Source organism: Mus caroli, chromosome 8 (assembly GCF_900094665.2).
Source record: "Mus caroli chromosome 8, CAROLI_EIJ_v1.1, whole genome shotgun sequence".
In the NCBI taxonomy this organism is placed as follows: Eukaryota; Metazoa; Chordata; class Mammalia; order Rodentia; family Muridae; genus Mus; species Mus caroli.
In genome coordinates this window covers 27,529,513-27,538,557 of record NC_034577.1, presented here as the reverse complement: position 1 = coordinate 27,538,557, position 9,045 = coordinate 27,529,513, and positions in this window count along the sequence as shown.

The window sequence follows — 9,045 nt, the reverse complement described above, 5'->3', positions numbered from 1 at the left end:
CCTCGAACTCAGAAATCCGCCTGCCTCTGCCTCCCGAGTGCTGGGATTAAAGGCGTGTGCCACCATGCCCGGTGATAAAGTAGTTTCTTAAACATGTACACTAAAACCCATTTCTCCACTCTTGTACCTAAGTAAAATATTTGAAAAAAAGGTAGTTTTATTTTATTTATTTATTTTTTTTTAGAAAAAGCTCAACAACTGTAGTTCGTTGGAAGTTTAAAGATATTTGCTATGTTATAACCTCCATAAATCATAGCCTTCAGAATTTTGATCCAATTAACTGTAAGGTCAAGACAGTTTACAGGTGCGTAGAAAGTGCTGTTCCCTAAACACTGTTGGATTAAATCCAAATGAATAATATCCTCAACAGAGTGGCTGTTTGTTTATCGGCAAGAAAGCTGCCAGTTTGAATCTTCTGGTGTCTTTTCCCTGTGGCAAGTGATGGAGAAGAGTCCTTGAGAGAGACATGTAATTGGAAGTCAAACAGTTCTCTCATCCACTAGGGAAAGCGTGTAGTGTTGACTTTGCTGTGGCTTGAAAATGCCTGCAATCTCCTCAAACCCTCTTGAAGTGAAAACCCGGATTGGGGGGGGGGTGCGTGGGGGCGGGGGCGCGGACGTACAAATCTGTTCCAGAAACGACAAGCTTCTGCGAGCCGTAAGAGGAAAATCTCTATCCATTTAAAGTCATCACAGTTAACATTTCTCTGTGAGCTGTGTTACCCGTTGGGATGTGTTGGCAGGACCTCGCTTTGAACCATCCATCCCTGGAGAGTGAGCACACCAGGCAAATGGCAGACTGGTGAGGCTGCTCAGAGCCGGTTCTAGAAGCAGCCACGGGCACTCTGAGTTACCGCAGTCCCAGGAGCTCAAGTTTAGAAAACTGCCAGGGGCCAGCCCCGGCACGGGGGTTTCTTCTTTCTTGTCCGTTCTTCTTGAGGCAGCCTAGGGGGAAGAGAGTAGACGGAGGGTGAGGCTTTCTTTGTCTTACGAGACTCGGGAGTCAGACTTTGTCTTACCAGAAATTTAGGGTTGCTGTATAATAAAAAGTTTTCTTATCTAAGTTATTATATTATTGTAGCTGACCTGCCTTCTGTGATTCTCTGAGGCTCGAAGCTGCAGTTTCTGGCACTTAGCACAAGTTATTATATTATTGTAGCTGACCTGCCTTCTGTGATTCTCTGAGGCTCCAAGCTGCAGTTTCTGGCACTTAGCACCTCATCCTAAAACAGCAGGAGATTAAGTAAAGGATTAACTGCTCGAGACTTTTCCCTATTGTCTAGATGCCTCTTGCTTGTTGGGCTAGGGGGAAGTTTGGAGCAATAAACTTCTATTGAACCAGGAGAAGAAGGAAAAACTTTTACATAAGTGAATATGCATAATCTCTCATAAGTTCATATACAGATTCATGCATGCTCATTTATTCATTCATACATTTTCATTTATACATTTCCATTCAAAACCCAGTTGGGCCCAGCTTGCATGCATTCTCACAATTACCTACTTACCCACACATACTTGCATACATTCTCACAATTACATACTTACCCACACATCCATACTTACATATGCATATGGAGCAAAAGACCAAGCACAGCTGCAGAAAGACCTCACTCATTCTGGATGAAAAATGCACTCCAATCTTTATTACATAGAGAAAGAAAAGGCTCCTACCCTTTTACTGCTAAATGAATTAAACCCAAGTTTGTAAGAAAAAAGCTTGGCTTCTTTTAATAAGACTAAGCCTGCCTTGTTCTTACCATGGGACCTGTTCTGTTCCATGGTAAGGAGAAGCCTGCCTGCTCCTTCTGCTCTCTGCAGCGTCTTCTTATTTCCTCTTTCCCTCTGCATTCTCCACATTATTCTCTTAGTATTTTATGTTACCTATAGTTTCTAAGTTATTCCACTCTGCATTCTCCTAATCTAAAAAGTGTTCTGGCTAAAAACTTCTCCTCAACTCAGTTCCTCCCTCAGCTCAGTTCTTCTCACCTCCATTCCTCTTACCTCAGTTCCCCAGTTCTCTCTTCTCTTTGTCCTCAGATCTTAAACATCTTTTAGAATACATGATCACATGTTTAAAAGTCCATCAAAAGTTCACACACAAAATCAAATCATAAATTGAAATAGAAGTTTACAACAGAGAATGTTTCCATGCATATCCACTAGGAGTAATTATCTAGCTAAGCATCCATCACCTGTCTCAGCTCCTCAGGTTCACCAAAGGTTTAAAACCATAGCCAAGTTATTAGTGAAGTTTTGTATAGATAAACCCAGTCAATATGTTATCTTCTGTTCTAGCATCTATAATAAATCATTAGTCTCCTTTTTATGACCTTTGGTTAATTGTTTTACAACCTCTTGGGATGTGCTCTGAGTAGGAGCAAGTCTGGTTACCATCTAAGAGCAATTAACTGGTGACACTTGGGAGACTGGCAGAGTTCTCATTGCACTATTGACTATCAGAAAAGGACCGAATAGCAGTCCCATTAATAAAAGAGCTTAATAATCACAGATATAATTTTAAGAATTCTTATAGGATCATCATTAAAACTTAAATCATCTATTTGTCTATATAGCATCACTACAAGACAGTACATCTTCGTGGATCTGCAGAGATCTGATCCAAAGGGGTGTGTTCTTGCTTAGTGATCATTATATATGTTTAATAATAACAGGAAAAGCATATTAATAGCAGGGATCTTTCCTAAAATGAATCCCTTACAGCCTTGCTTAATAAGGGCACATCTGTTGCAGATTATATAACAATCTGAAGCAGGCCATTTCAGGATGATCACCTGCTAGTTATTAGCTTGTCCCATTATGGCTCCTGACAGAAAAGACTCTTCTACTTTGAAAAATTTCCATGGCCCTGTCACAGGTGTAGTGGGGGTGAAGAGCTAGCCTGGGAACTGTGGTTGCAAGGGAAGGAAGGACAAGGATGGTGTGACAAGATAGGCGGTAGCAGTAAGCAGACATCTGGGCTGTAGAAAAGAGCATGTCACTGGGAGAGTGACAACCCCCCTCATTTCTTCCCAAAGCCTTTGGAGCAGATCTGACCTCTGGCTACTCACCAACACTGCCTGCAATTCTTAAGCCCTTTGGTGTTTGAGGATGTATATGACAAGTTGGGCCATCAGATTTGGCAATCAACCCATCGGTCATTCAGCCAGCCAACAACAGATAGGGTTGTGTTGTACTTTATGTTGTGTGTACTGCTTGCTACAGATTTAGGTTCCACTCTTTGCCTTGTGTTTTCTCTGTCATTCTTACCTCCAAGGTGAAATGACTGAATTCCTCTATCACTTTGACGGGAAGTCTCCGGCAGGCCTCATAGCAGCCCAAATGAACATAAGAAGTACTTTCCTCCTATGATCTTATAGTATCTGTGCTTTACCTTATTTCTTTATATTCTTCTGCGTTAATGTCTTTGTGTGTCTGCCTATACATGTATGTGTTGAGACATGTGCATGTCTGTACATGTATGTGTGGAGGCATGTGTCTGCCTATATATACATGTACATGTGGAAGCATGTATATACCTAAACATGTATGTGTGAAGGCATTTATATGTCTATACATGTATGTGCAGAAGCACGCATATGCCTATATATATATAATGTGGAGGCTAGGGCCAACTCAGTTATTGTTTCTCAGGCACTGTCCACCTTGAGTTTTGTTGTGGAAGCAGTATTTGTCACTCATCTGGAACTTGTCAGCTAAGCTGGACTGGCTGAGCAGTGAGTCCAAGGCCTGGCTGTGTCTACCCTAGAGCTGGGATCACAAGCATGATCTACCACATCTGGTAGATTTCTTTTCCTTTTCCTTGTACTTGTGTTCTAGGAATGGAACTCAAGTCCTCACACTTGAATAACAAACAGTGGCCCACCATATACTTTTCTCTTTACAGTCTGTTCTTTTCCCTGAGGTTGTATAGCCATAGGAACAGAAACTGTGTTCCCTGAACCAGAACAAACTAGACCTTGCAAAGGCAAGCGAAGCGGCTGCCCCTCTAGATGCGCCACTCACATGACCTTTGTTGGGGTACATTCCAGCACAGGACTATCAGCCCACAGGACTAGATATTCTTTTTTTTTTTTAAATTTTTAATATTTTTATTACATATTTTCCTCAATTACATTTCCAATGCTATCCCAAAAGTCCCCCATAGCGCCCCCCACTTCCCTACCCACCCATTCCCATTCTTTTGGCCCTGGCATTCCCCTATATTGGGGCATATAAAGTTTGCAAGTCCAATGGGCCTCTCTTTCCAGTGATGGCCGACTAGGCCATCTTTCGATACATATGCCGCTAGAGACAAGAGCTCCGGGGTACTGGTTAGTTCATCATGTTGTTCCAACTATAGGGTTGCAGATCCCTTTAGCTCCTTGGGTACTTTCTCTAGCTTCTCCATTGGGAGCCCTGTGATACATCCAATAGCTGACTGTGAGCATCCACTCCTGTGTTTGCTAGGACTAGATATTCTTAACTCAATATGTTTTTGTATTATTTTGTTTTTTAAGATAGAATGTGTTGTGTAGTTGGCCTGGCCTTGAACTCATTATCCTCCTGTCTCAGACTCCTGAGTCTTAGTATGATAGGTGTACACCCCCAAGTCTAGTTTAATACTTAAAAAAAAAATGTTTTCTCTGTGTCACCCTGGCCACCCTGGAACTCATTTTGTAGACCAGGCTGGCCTCCAACTTGGATCTGCCTGCCTCTGTCTCCCAAGTGCTGGGATTAAAGGTTTGCCTATCACTGCCTGGCTCCTTTAATCTGATATTAGTATATAATGTGAAGATTTTCTAATGTCAAATCATTTTTATAATATTCAGTTAAGCTTTATGTGGAAAATATATTTTGTTTCCAAGAGCTATTTCCTTTCTCAACTGATTTGTCTCTGTAGGCCTGTATCTTTTGCAGGCTCTTTGTAAATATGGTTTTATTCTTTGCATATTTTCCTTGTATAAAAAGTGATAGGCTTTAGCTGGCTGCTGGTGGCACATGCCTTTGATCCCAACTCGTGGGAGGCAGAGGCAGGTGGATCTTTGAGTTCTAAGTCTACAGGGGCAGTTCTAGGATGGCCAAGATTACACAGAGAAACCTCGTCTCAAAAGAGAGAGAAAAAAAGAGACATTGTGATATTTCATCCATGTATGTCATGTGTGTCCTCCTTCATGTATGTCATGTGTGTCCCCTTCATGTAGGTCATGTATGTCCCCTTCATGTAGGTCATGTATGTCCCCATTCATGTATGTCATGTGTGTCTTCCTTCATGTATGTCATGTGTGTCCTCCTTCATGTAGGTCATGTGTGTCCTCCTTCATGTAGGTCATGTATGTCCCCTTCATGTAGGTCATGTATGTCCTCGTTCATGTATGTCATGTGTGTCTTCCTTCATGTATGTCATGTGTGTCCCCTTTCCCCTTCCTCTGGTCTTCTTTCTCTCTGTAGGTTATGTTTTGTTTTTGTTTTTTTGAGCCAGGGTCTCTATGACTTCCTGACTGCCCTGCCTATGTAGACCAGGCTGGCCTTGACATCTGCCTGCCCCTGTATCCCAAACGCTGGATTAAAGGTGTTAAAGACACCATGTCCAGCTGTCTTTGTGTTTTTATTAGATGTTTGAAGGGAGTCTCTGCTCCTCATGAACTACAGAAGTGTTTATTTCTTTTGCTGTTTCTCTTAAAGTCATGGGACTATGAGTCACATCCCCACTCCCTGTGTGTGTGTGTGTGCGCGTGCGCGCGCGCGCGCGCATGGCTATGGGTGTGTGTCCTTGTGTGTAGGTCAGAGGTCAACATCAGGTGTTTTCTTTAATTTCTGAGATAAGATCTCTTAGTAAACCTGGATTTCACCAGTCTAAGCTGTTTGGCCAGTGATTCCCAAGGAGCTGCTTGTCTCTGCTTCCCCAGCACTGGGTTTCAAGTGTATGCTGCTATGACCAGCTTTTATATGGGTGCTAGGGACCCTAACTCAGGTCCTCGCGCTGGCACAGTTAAAAACTGTGCTAACTGAATCATTGTCCCAGCTCTCCCCATAAAACCTGAAGATTTTAATGAAAAGAACTAAAAGTTAACAAATATTGACTAAAATGATTGTGACTACTAACCTTGGTGTACAAAGGAGATATTTAATCTGGCATTTATATAGTGACTTTCATGCTATTTAAAAATTTTTCTTTTATGTCAGTTCATTGATCTATTTTTAGTATGAATGCTGTAGAGAACTTGAATTATTGTTCAAAGGGTCTGAACAGAATTGTAATTAAGGTTGGGAGTTGTTAATGACTGACTTATTTAATTCAGAATTGTCAGTGGGAGAAAAGCAGCCAAATCCTGTTTGTTGCATTTCATATGGAAGAAGAGATAAATTAAGACACTGGATGCTAGCTGGAAAGAGTGCTGTAAGGGTCCAAAAATCACTGAAAGAAGACCCCAGACTCAGATAGTATGCAAAGACAAAGAACATTTATTCTGCAGAAACAACCAGCATGCAGGGGTCAACCATTCTTTGAAATGTTGACCCCAGACAAAGGCACGCAGGACTTCTTATAGGGAACAGGGAGTGGGGGAAAGGGGTGGGGGAGGGGGAGAGGGGCGGAACCCTCTAGAGGGGTTAGGTAATCTAAAATTCCATTGGTGGGTGCTAGAGGGTCACAGGTGGTCGGTCAGTGGTCTGCATTCTTATGTCATGAATGCTTAACCATAGGCTGAAATAGGGCTGCCCAGCACAGATGGCCCATTCTGAGATAAGATATTTCTCCATTTTTTGTGGTTATCCCCAGGCTGTTCTTTGGGAGGGGGTTTTATGATCTTGTTCTGGATTTTATGGTCTGTGCCCAGGAGCCTGAGGTCTTAGTCTTTTTTTTTTCTTTTTCTTTTTTTTTTTTTTTAAATCAGGCCTGGTCTTAAATGGAGACAAGTGGGGTCCTTAATGTTGTCCTTTCAGTGCTAACCTTACTACTCCATGCAGTTTGCATTGTATCAATGGTGTAGCTGTTACCATCACAACCACTGATTCTTTTACTCTTTCTTTGTGAGCACATGAAACGATTTACAAAAGGAGAAATAGAGTAGTGTATAACACAGAAAAATAAGTAAACAACTCAATTTAAGGCAGTGCCAGCTATGGATGAATTATGTGCTGTCCCATGGCTATGGTGGATCTCTAGACTCTCAGTGTGACTATATTGGAGAATAGAACCTTGTAGAAAGTAATAAAGATTAAACAGTAAACAACTTCATAAGGGTGAAACTCTGTCTTGGGGTTTTACTGCTGTGAACAGACACCATGACCAAGGCAACTCCTATAAAGACAACATTTATTTGGGGCTGGCTTACAGGTTCAGAGGTTCAGTCCAGTATCATCAAGGCAGGAGCATGGCAGCATCCAGGCAGGCATGGTGTAGGAGGGGCTGAAGGTTCTACATCTTCATCTGAAGGCTGCTAGTGAAAGACCCACAATGTGAGGACTCCCCCATGTTCTGACTCAGGAGAGGCGACACTCCAAAATCACCAACAAGAAACGGTCTTGCTGCAAACTGCAAGAGGATTTTTATTCAAGAGCGGTCTCGGGCCCACGGTCATACACCACGCAGGGGTAGAGGACCGTGGCTGGATAAGGGGGTATTTAAAGGAAGAAACCACAACTCAAAGAGGTGGGGAGGGCGTTGTTGGAATATACCAAAAATACCACTTAAGAGTCACAAGGAAGTGCAAAGTCATAAGTGTCAGGTTATCTCTCAAGACAGTTTCTAAGAGCCCCTAACAATCTAAGAGCCCCTAAAGATAGCACATTTGCATTGCAGGTTCCGGTAATGGTCAGGGTGACTTTCTTTGAATGAACACTCTTTGAACCCAGGAAGCGGGTGGGTGGAGGAAGGAATGTCGCTATCTGTTTTATGACCAGCACACTTCAGAGCACTGAGTCACAAAGGCCACATTCCCAAGCTTGGGCCTAAAGGCCTAGAATTTTGTTTTTACGTTTTACTTCTTTCACTAGGAGAAGACTGGTTCCCATATGGTTAGGAGAAGGGTCTCGTTGTCCACTTCCACAGTGACATACTTCCTCCAACAAAACCACACCTACTCCAACTAGGCCACATTTCCTAATAAAGCCACTCCCGGGCCCAGACATTCAAACTACCACACTCTACTTTGATAAGGATTGCTTTCCTAAAAAGAAGAAGAAGAGACATCTGAGGACTCTGCATGCATGCAGTACCAAAAGGTCTTGGAAGGACTCAGAACAAGGTGATTGGTTGAAGTCAGGAAGAGAGACTTCACCAGGAACCAATCTTAGAGCTATGTACAGTCTCCAGTCTGTGAGGAAACAGAGTTTGGTCACTTAATCTCCCTTCAGGGGTGTCTTGTCATAGCAATCCACATTAGTTACTTGTGTTCTTGTTGTGGTTAAAAAAATAAATAAATTTTAAAAAAAGGTGTGGGGGGGGTGCTGGTGAGATGGCTCAGTGGGTAAGAGCACCCGACTGGTCTTTCGAAGGTCCAAAGTTAAAATCCCAGCAACCACATGGTGGCTCACAACCATCCATAGTAAGATCTGACTCCCTCTTCTGGAGTGTCTGAAGACAGCTACAGTGTACTTACATATAATAAAAATAAATAAAATCTTTAAAAAAAAAACCCAACAAAGCAATGACGAAGCAGTAATTTATTTTGGCTCACAGTCTGAAGATAAGCTCCATAGTGGATAGTTGCTTTGATAGGTGCTTAAGGCAACTGATCACTTTGCAACCACAGTCAGGAAGCAGAGAGCTGTGTACGCTGGCACCCAGGCAATCTTCCCCTTGGTTCTAGCAGTTAGGGTGTGTCTTACCTCTTTAATTAGCCCAATCTACAAAATATCCCCCACACTCACCCAGAGGTTTGCCTTCAAGGCCATTGTAGATGCGGTTGAGATGACAATGGATGTAAACTGTCACATAGCCTGAGCTGACGGTACAGAAGCTCTTTTTGGTCCCCTGAGATCTTTTATAATCTTTTCCAAAGATTCTGCTCAACTTCTCAATCTCATGCCCCCTTTTTTGGAC